This window comes from Barbatula barbatula, assembly GCF_947034865.1.
Source record: "Barbatula barbatula genome assembly, chromosome: 10".
Classification (NCBI taxonomy): Eukaryota; Metazoa; Chordata; class Actinopteri; order Cypriniformes; family Nemacheilidae; genus Barbatula; species Barbatula barbatula.
In genome coordinates this window covers 23,066,881-23,081,321 of record NC_136773.1, presented here as the reverse complement: position 1 = coordinate 23,081,321, position 14,441 = coordinate 23,066,881, and positions in this window count along the sequence as shown.

Genomic DNA, 14,441 nt, shown 5'->3' with positions numbered 1-14,441 from the left:
TATCTTGAGAAGATTAGTGAGGACATTGCTAAAGCAATTACTCTGACCCTGAGTAGATAAAAGAGGAGAAAATAAACAGAAACGCAGCACACAAACATCTTTAAATCCCACAGCCAATCAGTTCTTCATCTGAGTAATCCACTTTGAGTGAGAACTGGTCAGTGCTTTTTGATGGGTGCGGATCAACCCATCTGATAAACCCCAAGAATTATCCCTGTTAATGCTTCTGTGAATAGGTGTGTGTGTGTTGGTCATGGCAACATCTCAAGTGGTTAGAAAAACTCTATGCGAGTGTATAATCCATGTTATTGGGTTTTGCTTTAGTTTCTTTAAAACTTTTAAAGGCAGAGTTTCCCTGATAACCTCTGGTTGACCAAAGTCTCGAAATTGTGTATACATGTTGACAAACGTTATTTCGTTTTTGTCTACATCAGGCGCGCTGAAATATGAAACAATACAATTGATTCTACATTAGTGAGGTTTTTAAATGTTCTGTGTTGTATCTGGTATAGACACGCTCACATGTTTCTGTCACGTTGATGGACCGATCCATACAGTAATTGTCTGTTTTTTTCATGTCTTGCAGGTTCCGAGCCGATTTATGGGCAATAATGTCACAGCCATCAGTACACTCAAAGCAACAAGTAAACATGTAAAGTGCACACAGCCTGTCTTTCACGACTAGTTTATACTCGCATGTGTGTCCGCTGTACCTGCTGACTGACACGTATCTCTATGAAGATAAATCCGTAGCAAAACATGAGAGCATGTAGCAAGTACGCGAAAAATAGGAGCAAAAGTCTTGAAACTGCAGTCAGAAATTTGAGAGGTTGTAGATGCCTATTTGTGTTTGCAATTCGAATCTGAAGCTAGAAAATCTTGTAAATATGTGCAATATGTACCGTATGCATTTGTGACTATTTTTCTTCAACTTCAAATTCCGAAAACAGATTTGTGGGTTTTGTCCACGAGTGCAAATCTCAACATTCTTATTTCAAATTGGGGCTGTAAGTGTAGATTTTAGTGTACAGGTACAAATGCTTACTTTACAAGTTCCCAAATTAAAATCTACGTGCTCTCAAGTTTTGCTACTGATTTATCCTCATACAACCCTCACGCACACGCGTCATGCACTGTCCAGACAAAAAGGTGCACTGTAGTGCATCTCTCTTTTGTGAGATGAGTACAAAAGAGAAAAGGGTCAATTAAGTGACATTTGTAGTATTATTTGTTTATTACTGCTTCACAGAGTTCAATTTCAGAGTTGTTTAGGTGAAAGAAAAGCCTGTAATTTAATGAAGCTTTGACAACTGCATTTGGGGAAATTGTAATGTTCAATAATTTGTCTTATGAAAGTAAAAATTGTTATTATGAAAAAATGTGCATTGAAGAAAAGTAAATATGGCTCTATATATACTGTCAATTATAGTTTGTGGTTTGAAATCGGAATCGGCAGGTTTCAGTTATAATAAAATCGGAAACCGGGGTCGGCAAAGAAAATTGCAATCGGTGAATCTCTAGTTTCAAACTGAGATGGCAACAAAGAGGCCAAAGTTAAGGACTGTTTTAAGCTTCTATGCAGTGAGATAACATTTGGAGAAGTCTACTGTGCAGTCGTGGATGAGCTACTGAATTAAAAGCTATTTCTAGTTATGTTTGACTGAAGCGTGTTTGCTCAAATTATGCGTAGGCGGTATCAATTTATTAAGACACCTCGTGTAATTGCTTCTAGGACAACAAGTAATTCAAACTGAAACACACACTGTGAATCTTGTGAGCTGTGGCCCGCAGCAATTGTGAAATTAGAATTCCTTTCTTTGCATTGCACGTCTGAGAGGTGAATGAATGATTGATCACAATTTCTCTTCTTTATAATTCTCTGAACTTTCCACCACAGCTCGCCGATGGTCTGAAACATTCATGGGAATTCTGCATCAGTGATAGGATCTATTATCCATATGGAGTTTATATAAAAAAATGTATGAAAAAGGATTTAAACTTTGATAATCTTTGGACTGTTTACACAGTTTGACTTGCCAGTGTGTTTACCTGATTCATCCACAGATTTCACAGAAACACAAACAGAAAACAAACTCGCATGATACATGATACACGAAAGCCAAAGCTAAGACTGTCAAATAGAATAGAAACAGAAAGAGAGGGAGAGAGAGATTCTTTAAGGATTAAAGCAAATAGAAACTTGGCTAGGCTTTCAGTCAAAGCACAAAGAACATAAAGGAATTGGATGGCTGGAAGAATGAAGTTCAAGAACAGACAATTATGATCATTATTCCTCACAAGCTAAAAAGGGAAAAGACGGACAGATTAACAGTAAAGAAAGAGGCAGAAATGAATGAGGCATTACGTGACAGATTCATGAAGTTAGAAGGGTAATGGAAGGCTACTCGTTTCTCCTCTCGAGAGTTTAAGATGGTAAGATCTCACTGCATTATTCATTCGGTAGGAGGTAATTGGAATCAAGTCATCCCTTATTCAGATGGAGATTCATGTATGACACGAGAAACTCAGACGGGAACCATTTTTAAGTAGTTTAAGTAGGACAAATTCCTAAATCAACATCTCCTGTTGGTCCTGGAACGTACTTGTCAAACAGTCAGAATGTGGTGTAATATATGTCGCGCATGCTACGATAACATCGGTCTGCGCTACGAATGAATTTAATAGTGTGGCACGCGTGCATTAGATTGAGCCGCTGGTTTGTGTGAAGTGCTTATTTTTCGTTGTGCTTGTTCGTGTGTTATGGCGCACCACTAATTCTTTTTAGTTTTTTTTGCAATGAAAACTTGTTTTCCGGCTTCATCAAGTCCATTGATCTAGAGCCCTACGATCTGCGCGATGTAGGAAAACATGGAATCATGAAAGTGAATTCTACTATTTAAATATGTCGAATGCTTGTTTTGCGTGTTTATGAGTGAATGAGCTGCACACTTTAACATGTTACAAGCGTGACACTTGTGGATTTGTCAGTATCCTACTATACGAGGACATGAACTTTATCCACAGAGTTGTTAAACACACTGAAGCTCAAGCGTCTTCACAGCGACCCGCCAAAATAAAATTTGAACCATTTTATAAAATAAATAACTTGTAGTAAATGTATAAACTATACTTTAAACTATAGTATACTCTTATATTTACTATAGTAAGGTTAAAATATACTATGATACACAAGATTTCCGGAATAAAGAAGGCGTGGTTAACTCAGTAAGTTTGGAGTTATATTAAAAACATGTGAATTAATTTATATACTGTACTCTCATTGTTTGTGCTTATATTCATACTTCATTGTTGTGCTTGTTGTCTATCTTCCTACTGTATACATATGATATAGCCAGAACATAAATTAATAGTAAATCTCATTATCAGAACTTCATTTGATATCTTGAGGACATTATTACTATCGTGAGCATTCAAATGAACCGTAATAAATACATAAATTAAAGAGGTATAAGATATGGAATTATAATGGGAGATTGTTAATGTGAAATATATCGTTACCGTGAAATAAAATGACTACAGTATTTTTATGGATGAATGCATTTACAAATGTATAGTAAAGCATTGACAATACATAACTCAGAAAAAAAGGAAAACCGATTTTGGTAAAAACTTAAAATGATACGGCCCTAAATCATCCATTTGTGTAACGTTAATGTCCCTTTTCACTTACCTCATCTTTTTATGTGATGACCTGTACTTGTGTTTTTTTCGAGATGATAACAGACGTATACTACTGTTTAGCCTGTTCTACAAACTTTAAACCTCCGTAGCTCATCATAGTTATAATGTAGGCAAGTGCTATGTGCTTAAAATTTTACGAACACCCCTTTTTACCCAGAATTTTACACTTAAGGGCAGTGAGTTTATATACATTTTTACCCCAATTCTTGCCTTTTATTGGCATGGGTAGTATTGGGATTTTTGCAAAACATCAAATGACAAAACCCCCCCGGTGGTAAAATGCCTGTAACGTTGGGCCTTAATTTGCTTATTGCTTTGATGAAACATCGGAAGGGGTAATATGATAAAAGACACTAATAATTTAATGCAGTAATGATAAACAATTCCAATGGAGAGTAATATAGTTAATTGGCTCGACTGTAGGCTGTTTACGGTTGGTGCATTAATAAATCAGTAAGCCACTCGAGGCATTACAGTGCATCACAGTGATCTTATCTTGAGTAAGAGGTGTTGTTAGGTACGGCACGAAACATAGAATGCCTTCAACTCCCTTTACTGCTGTAAAATCTGTCTATCATATAGCCTCTAGTGACAACAGCAGTATGATAGAAGACACCTGTGGTCATAAAATAAATTAAAAATAATAATCACAAAAAACACAACAATTCGTCCTCCAAGGAATGTACATCACTTTGACAGTAGGCTGTTTACTGTTACCAAGCAACACAGCATCTTGGCGCAATAATATCGAATTCAATTGATGGCCTGTCACAGGTGTGAGTATATCAGCTATTTTACAGGAGCTTTGAATACGTCTCGTCCAATCAGATTCAAGGAGCAGAACTATCCTCTTTATAATGATAACGTAATAAAAAGCATCTCTCTAAAGTGTCTGAGGCGTTCAGAGTTTATATAGTGCGCTATACACCTATCACGGTTCTGTAAAATGCTATATTTTCTTCTGAAGCGCTGCCAGGCTGTTCACACAAGCTTCATATATCAGAAACAGTCAGCCTCAGTCTACATGTGAACGCATTGTTTTTTAGTTAACTCAGTGCAGTTAACATTTATAATGTGAAGTGAATCTCAGCGCTTAATGGCTTAGAGAACTTTTCAAGGTTGAGTCTGTTTTCTCGAGAACACAGAAGTTAATGAAATTGAATTCCGAAGTCTTTCCTTCAAGTGAAGAACTAGCGGCTCGTCCTTGGGCGCTTTCAGGTTTCATCTATTTATTCATTTAGATGTTGTGTAATTTTATTTCTCTCTTCTCCGTGCCGCAGTTTTCTATTTCTCTTTTAAGTCACAATTTCCGACTTTTTCTCAAATTGATGTATTGGTCTACTATTCACATAAACGGTCTGTTCTTTGTGTGAGCAAATGATCTGAATGACCTTTCTTTTGCTTCTTCTTGGTCTATTGTTGAATTGCAATCCAGGCAATGGCAACCAGGCAAGCACCATGGTAAACTACAGCAAACAGGGTTTACCAACTTTGAGCATTTAGTAGCGATGTGGCTGATGAAATGCTCGCATCTTTAAACGTCGAGCTAATAAAGCCAACTCTTCTATTTTTCTAGCCAATTATTCTATAGACTACATGAAATATATTTCTAACTATTACAAAAGGAGAATTCATTGCGGCACACAGCTATGGTATATAGAAGTGCTTTTCTAACGTATTTAAAATGATAGTCATTCTAACATTCAAATACAGTAGAAAGCCACTTCTAAATGCCACTGTGGTGTGCCGCAATGTACAGCATCTGCTAAACAGTGTACGCGTGCATGTTGGCCATTTCATCTGCTATTTTCTATACTGAATTCTTCAGATGAACAGCGTGTTGATTCTAATTATTCAATGCTTCTCCATTGAGCTCAAAGACACATTAACCCTTAAATGCACAACTTGGGTCTTAAGTGACCCAGTGCATCATTCACTACCTCCCCTCATTCATTTTTTGAAGTTAGACCTCCTCCTTCTTAGTTTTCCACAATCTAAATCTAATCTACATTTCAACACGAATATATAACTATAAATATATATTATTTTAAAATTCATTTTAGGTGAAAGGTGTCACTCTTAACCCAAATTTGTTGACTTTACTACAAAATTGCGTGTAAACCCTGCACTAAACTGTTTACTAAATGTTTTTACACAGGATTAAACTAAACAGGTTAAGTTGTTTCAACACAGAACCTCAAGTTCACAAAAAATTAGTTTGCATTAGTATTCTGATTTTACAGTAGAAGTTTACTTCAAAATAAGCCCCCATTGACTTTCCATAGTCATTTTTATTCCTACTATGGGAAGTCAAGGTGGGGTTATTTTAAAGTGAACTACTCCTTTAAGTAACGATAAGTGTAATATTTAAAGGGATAGTTTACCCAAGAATGAAAATTCTGTCATCATTTATATTTGTAAGAATGTCACCAAACAGATATTGACTCCCATATTAGGGAAAATAAATACTATGGGATCAGAGGTGGATGAGATCTGTTTGGTTACTCAGATTTCTTACAAATATCTTCATTTGTGTTTAGCAGAACAAATAAATTTGAAGTATTTTTTGTGTAATCGTTTTCTACATAAAAGCATCCTAAAGCATAAAAGTAAAGAACGTTTAGTCCAAATTTAACTTTTGACAAAATGATAAATATGGAAATTATAGTAAAATCAATGCTTGAAATCAAACTTTGATACTTGTTATTATGTATGCTACTTTTGCTACTAAGTTCAATGGCTTAAGCTCTATGTACAATTTATCAAATAAGGACTATAGGGTCACTAAAGACCCGACTTCAAGGTGTGTAATAGTGCAAGTTAAAAATGTATCAAGATATAAATGAATGTCAATTAAACAAAAATGATACATTTCATGATTTGTATGTTGACTAAAATGATTGGTTCAGTGTTGGCACTGTTGTGTGTTGGCACAAGAGGGTTCCTGCGATGTGCCCGGAGTCTTTCTATGCGTAGCTTGCATGTTGTCCCTTTGTTAGCGTGGGTGTCCTTCATGTACTCCAATTCCCAACTTTAACCTTGTACATAGACATTTTAGTTGAAAGCAAAAAGACGTTAAATTGTTACAAAACATGCTTTCATTTATCACTGTGAATGTGAAATTGTTAATGAAGTATTAGGACAGTTTTGCACTATTCGGCAGTTTAGAGATCCAATTGTGTTAGATAAACATCCTGGTCACTAAAGCGATCGGCATAAAAACGATCGGTTTAACATGCACAGCTTACATTTGCAATATCAGTTTTATTTTTTACATTGAAATTTATTAAGGTATTGTAAAGCGCAGCCACAGAAGAGGATCATCAGTCTTTTATGTTCAAATTGTATAAGCTTAGAAAACCAAACAAAGTTTTTTTGTGAACTTTTTCTTCTATCAAAACAGTGTGATATGTTGCTGTCTAATGCTGTCTTTTTTCTTCATCATCACAGTGGGTTACATCATCTAAAAGGCGGATGAGAATTCCTGCAATACTGCTGGAAACCTGAGGGGGTTGATGTTGCTCCATTTGGATGCTGTGAATGAAGCCAAGGCTTTTTATTTCTTGCTTTGGTTATACAGAAAGAATGCAGCACTGTACTGAAAAGCATCTTTCCCTGTTTCTGTTCTCAACCCCATTGTTTGTCAACAATGCATATCAAAATTCATAAGAATCAGGATGTGTTAGAAAGGCATAAGATGGACCTAGCCAATGAGAGAGAGAGAGAGAGAGAGAGAGAGAGAGAGCGCAGTACGACTTTACCTTCAAACTATGCAGCTGAGAAACAGAAGCTCTATGTGTTTTGTCTAACAGATCTACAAGTATATAAAGTATTTCCATACGTCTTTTCAATACTTCAACACAGTGGAGAGAGAATGGGTACCTTTTATTTAACGTTTTTAACAACAACCCTAACCCAACTGCATTTCATTTGTATAAGAGACTAAAGCAAACCATTGCAAAATCAACCTCTATAATGCTTGCTTAGTTTGTTAACTTCACCTAAAATGTATTTATTAAGCATTTATAATATGCAAGTTAAAAATGTCTCACTATTTGGCAGGTTTTTTTCACTAGAATCCCCCTTTTATTAATGCAGTTATAACTGCTTTATAATGCATTTGTATATGACTTATTAATCATTAATGAACACATTTACAAATGCTTTATAAAGGGAACCTTAGTGTAAAGTGTTACCATGATTCTTAAGAAATGTGAGTGATGCTGTACCAGAATAAGCCCTGTTGTGATGATAAAATAAATAAGATTGTTATTGCAGGAGATTTGAAGATTTTGTGCTCTGTCTGTGTTTCTGAAAAGTTTCGAAAACAAGCTGACAGTTTGTATTGTAGTAATGCATTTCTATCATTTTCATAAACAAACACATTAATAAGTACAACTTTCAGTACTTTGTTCCATCAAGCGGAATAGACGATGTCAGGATCACCGAATGATCAAGTTGTGGTGAGCGGCTACTGCACTGTTTATTCTTCCTTTATGAATAAATGTCTTCATCACATTAGTGGTTGTGTGTTACAGATTGAAATGTAACAGAAGATGGGTTGCTACAGTGGATCTGAGCTGGTGGCAGAGAGGTCGTGGGTTTGTTTCCCGGTATGGGATGACCTGCGAACTAAAGTGCACTACAGAGATCTCCTTTTGCCGTCAGGAGTGAAGGCCTTGACCTCCGGTTTATCCTGTGGGGCCTTCTCGTCTGATCAGTATACTACACATCGCTTTAGATAAAAGCTCCTGTTACATAATAAGTAACCGAGCCTGGCTGATGCTCACCTGTTGTTGCCATGGTAATAGAATGCAAAGGATGCTGTGCCTGGTCTGTGGGGAACACAGGGGCATAGCTGGATAACTTTGTCAAGGTGTTATGGTAATCAAGGGGTTTAAGGTTTGCAGTCTTTTTGAGCGTGCTCTTTCTTTTCTTCAGGGACATTTCTTTCAGATACATCATGAAGGCTTCTGTGATTTCACCTCTAATAGCAAAATTAGCGATGCACTGATATGTAAATTTTGGCCGAAAACAGATATTTCTTTAACATTAACATCGATAATCAATATATTGGCTGATATACAGTATCTAAATGTCAACATTAGAAGAAATTCTAATAAGAATTTTTTCTAACAAAAATGTTACATCTTCGTTTATTTGAAAACATTAAAAACGATTTTTACTTTACACTAGTTAAAGATTCTTTAACTTTTAAACTTTTCTGGTATAATGTTTATTTAATAAACAAATTAAAGATCCTCCAATATCATTTATCGTGCATCCCTAAGCAAAATGGAAGGAAATGCACTGTGTAGGAAAACTATTGTGGCTGATTTCCATGTAGGAAATTCACTCTCAGTAGGTCCTAATGTGAATATATTTATATATACATGTCATCCAATGTAGCCATGTGTTCTGATATTGTGAATATTTCATCGTTAAAGATGTTAGCGTGCATTTTATCAGGGTTTTTCCTGCATAGAAAATCTGTAGGCGACGGCCAAAATGATGTCTGTTATCTTCTCCTGTCTGTTTGGTTATCAGCCCAGGGAGGGCGCTGAAGAGTTGCAGTACAAGAGCTAATAAGTGCAGTTTCACAACTTTTCAGGTGAATATTGTTTGTTTGCATCCAAGTGTTTGTAATTTCAAAAAGGTTTATTAAATGAACATGGCGTACATAATTGTATAATGTTTTGAGCTGTGCAGTTGGCTCGTTGAATCAGCGTTATAATGTACACAATGAGCAATGTTTTAGATAACTTAATAATTAGCGTTTTAATATGTAAAGTGTTTGGTTGAGCCTTTTAAAGGTACGGTAGGCCTACACGTGCGTGTGTACAAGATAAGTATGGCACCACATCCGCCTCATCTTGAGCCAGAAAAACTCCTGTTCATAACTTTCTCTTGTTTGCTTCTTTTAACACGATGGCTCAGGATAGTGGCTAATGAAGCACATGTGCGTGTTGTCATAATGTCTCTTCTTCAGATCCTGATCGGTCACAAAAGATACAATTAAAGAGATTGGTGTTTTCTCCCACGGGCCTGCGGTGGTGAGGGTCGGCTTTTATGACAGGCAGTGAAGGTGTGAAAGCACCGGCGAATCGATGAGTCTCCTGCAGTTTAAGGGCTTCATTATAGAGCAGCAGCTGATTTATGAAGACAGAGCAGCTAACACGGGTTAAATCAGGTTCTCCCTATCACAGATATACTTACAGACTAGACCTGAATACCGTGCACATACCTGTCTGCTGCAAAGAGATGTGCGAAATGTATTCGTTGAGTTTGTGCCGTGGGTTGCACACACACGCTCTGAGAATCCAGTGTGAGGGCCACCTTGGCTTTGTGGAAATCAATTTATGCTCTATCAGCTTAAAGTGAAAACATAATGCCCACCTAAGCTTAGACTGTGAAAACTAGACCGTTCTCTTCTCAAAAATGATCATGTCACCAGAATAATTGGAAGTGACCCATCTGAAGTCGGATAGTGACAGACGGCGTGTGGGGTCGATGACTCAGTTCGATGGAACTTTCAAGCAAAATCCATCTCGGTTTCACAGCTGTTTGACGGCGATATGCACATTTAGTGTACCTGCATGCATGAGACTTCTGTGGCTCACTTTACACTTGGATGGATTTCACTGTCTTTTTACTCCTTGTAATACGGATAATCCCAGAATTAAGGTTTGGAAATGTATAAATTCATTATTGCATTTCCTAAGAACAATTTACAGCTCGCATCCATCACGGTATAAAGCTGTTAGAGAAACCCAGCGTTGCATTGCTGTATACCATTGAAACAGACTGTTAGAGTGATCAGACAATACTTACAAACAAGGGATTAGTTTCCCATTCTAAATGCTTTTAAATTATGCAAATGAAATGATTATGGTCGCTGCGGCTCTTATTTTTCCCACCACCCCATGTGTGATATTTGTAGCAGATGTTTGGAACGCCGCCATCCAAATCATTTCCAACTTTTCACATTTGGACTTTTAATGGAATTTTGTTGCGTTCCATCAAGTCGTGTCGTGGTTAACAGCTAAATGGCTCTGATTTAGTTGAGTGTACAGTGTGCCAGGGTTATTGCGTTCAAGCCCGTTTCCAAATTGTATTTTTGGATAACTGCTGACTCCGTTGCAGAGAAGCTTTGTCTTTAGAAGTGATCCAGAGTCATTTAGATCGCTTGGATGATGGCGTTGAAAACTAGATTTTTGAAAGACAATGTGTGTTTGCCCGCATGTAGGAGCATGTTGGGATGTATACATGTTTAGCTGTTCTGGGTGGTATCACAGTCGCAAGGTGGTGGTTACTTACATCCCAAAGTTATAAGAGCACATTGCAAGTCTCTTTGATATTCTGCTGTGTGAATATGGATTTTGACCTGGCTTCAGAAGAGGTTTTTTATCTGCTTTATTGCCTACCTGTCAAAAGTCCTCAGACAATAGAACTTGATGGATTTGTTCGGATCCTCATTATCAGCAAGAATTCTCTTAGCAAACACCATTAGGGATGCAGCGAATACTGAATTGCACCATTAACCGTGCGTAAAAATGTCACGGTTAATTCCTCGTAAAGGCGACACTACACCGTGTGTTTCTGTTGCATGAAACGGAACTGTAATCATCAATCAATAATCGTACCGACCATAACCCTTGCATCCCTAAACACCATAAACCCACAAGAAGAGTCACAGATGAGAGATCTCTTCTATGCCTCAGTTATTTCTTCTCGACATCTTTGAGGTTAATAAGTCAACAAATGGAAACTTTAGCTTCAGTCTCATCTGCATCTCAGATATTTCTGTAATGTCTCCATTAGAGTTTCAGAAGCGATCTCAACTACGGCACAAACTGAGCTCTGATTTGTAAGGTCTGCAATCAAAAGTCAATAATATGAAATCTTAATATGAACTTTGGCTGTCACGATTATTCAATAATCGTCTTGTCGCTATTGGTTGACCTCATCGTGATTATTTCACATCTCTATAGAAGACACAAGGGGGAGCTGCAGATTGTATGTTTTAGTGTAAATATTGTAACTAAAGTATGGTCATACTGGTAAAATGTACCAACAATCTCTTTAAAGCATATAACACAGAAGTCCGTCTCTTTGTAGTTTTTCTTTTACTGTTGGCTTCACGCCTGATCAAACTGGTTTTACTCATATTTGGCTGCTGTATTATTGACATGTAAAAAAAAGAAAATCAAACTTTTTCAAATAAGTCTTATATTCAGCAAAATATGTTCGTTTCAAAGCCGAATAAAAAATGTATGAGAATTCAATATCAAAGCCCTGAAACAGACAATTAATCGTCATGATCGCAATGATTTATTACATAATGATTCGTGAGCCAAATTTCATAATCGTCACAGCCCTAATATGAACTCTTACATTACACATTAAATATTACTCTTAAGCAATTTTACAGGCAACATTTGAAACTGTCCAGAAAGACAATGATCATAGCTTATTGAATGTCGGTCCAAATTTTCACAAACAATAACGTGAGGTAGCATTGATGCTGGATTGTTGTGAATAATAGACTCACAAAACAAAGAACATTAGCAGGATTTTTTAATAACAGTCTCTATTCGTGTTTTTAAGTCAGTAACCGGTTTGTGTTTTAATCTCCTGAATTCATTCATGCCGTGTGTGATACAGTCAGAAATCCTTGAGCTCAGTTTGAACTCATGTTTAGATGCGCACACATTAATGAGCAGATAACACTTGATTACCATAAAACTCAGCGTAGTCCCACATTACCATAGTGATGTCACCGAGGACGGTCAATATCAGACTTTAAAAGCATCGCGGAGGGCATGTCAACCTGCGGAGTCGCTGTCGTTAATAATACAGCCCTTGAACAATATTGGCACAGTTAAATGCTATTTCTAGTGCATTATGAAGGATTGTGTTTAATCAGAGAATTGGGACATGGAAACACACACGTGGTTATTTGAGTTCAAATGCAAGAAGTGTTGATTTACATAAAGCATATAGAAACAGAGAAAACTGTGTGTGGGATGACAAACGGTTCGGCAACAATGCATGACATTTATTCCAGAAGAAAGGTAACGCCCAGGTGAATGTTCTGAATACAAGAAAACACAATTTGTTATTCACATTGTGAAAGGTCTCGGGTAATAGATAACACCGGATTAAGCCTAGTTGTGAACCTAAATAGATTTTCAGCGGATCATCAATTATTCTGTAATTTAATCTAGGACAGGTTTATAGCAAGTCTAGAGGCCTGTAAAACAACCGCCAGGTCCCAGCGTGAGACCTACATTTGCAAATCTCTCTGGACCTCAACTATAAAAAAGGAAAGCGATAACTGACTTTCAGGAAAAGCAATAATACTTTGCGACTGGAGATGTCAGAAATGCAGCCGTTTGTTTCTCACAGACAACAGTTTGCAATATTATGTTTTCGCTCTATTTTCAGTCTGACCGGATTTGATTCTCTTTTCCAAGGCGCCCAAGTGGCTTAGCTTATTCTGCAAAACAAATCTCAAATCCTCAGATATGGTTTACGCTTTGGTGCAGATGTGAACTGAAGGTTGGAAAAGTGTCAGAATGCGCCCGGGCTCGGAGATGAATCGAGAGATGACTGTAGAAGATATGAAGGAGCCGGTGCTGATGACAGCCAGGATCATGCTGCGGTATTAATTATTTTGTATTCTGCTTGATCGCTGTGTATTGATTTGTGAAATGAATTGCCGACTCGAAGCTTCTCCGGGAGCTTGACACAGGAGATTAGGGGAATGTCAAAACCCTGTGTGGTCTCCGAGGCATGACGTTTGAAGATGCTAACTGCAGCTCGATCCTGAGCAATAAAATGCAGTCCGTCTGTCTCGGTGGTCAAAATCTAAAAACGATTGCAGGTTTTTGAGGCATGTTGCAGGCCTCTGGGACGAAAATAGAGAGTTTTGATAAGACTCTCGTTCATGAGAAGATGAGAAGAAATCCATCTTGTGAATTGAATCATTGTCGTGTTGTATGAAGAAAGCTTTGCTGTTATCAGTTTCTGCTGCTGTGATTACTCAGCTTACTTTACTGTATAGACACATGTGCGTATTTCAGTTTGAAATGTAAATATGTTCATTTTTTAAAGCATTTATTCAGTTTTTAAAGCTGCAATAGATGCATAAAATCCATCCATATATCCATATGTCCATACATAAAGTTGAAGGTTTGCTTTACAGACTTCGGCAGACAACTGTAATGATGTAAAACGGACGTTTCCTGTGAAATTGTACATAACAGATTATCATAAGATCACACACATATCAGTGACTTAATATCCGGTGCTCCACACGACCCTCAGTTTCCAGTTGTAGAAACTACAGCAACACGCAAATATATATACGCATATATACAGCATCTGGGAAGCAGAATCTGTTGTTCTGTTATTGTGGATCACGATTACTCTTTGGCGAGTAAACAAAACCCAGTTTACCTTTTAAACGACGACTGTATGACTGTTTTAAACACGTGAAACTGTGTAGCATTACGCTCCAAATCAATTGACAAAGTCCAATGTCATTCGCATCAAATTCCACGTTTCTTGCAAGCGAATTCATGACGACGACAAAAAATTAATTCTTTACCTCGTCCATGAGCATGATGTCCCATAATTCCCCTCTCCTACATAACGTCATTTAGCTTCGCCTTTTGTTGTTGTTTCGAAAGTGCACCAAATGTACATACTGTGGCTTTAAATCGTATATTATAGTA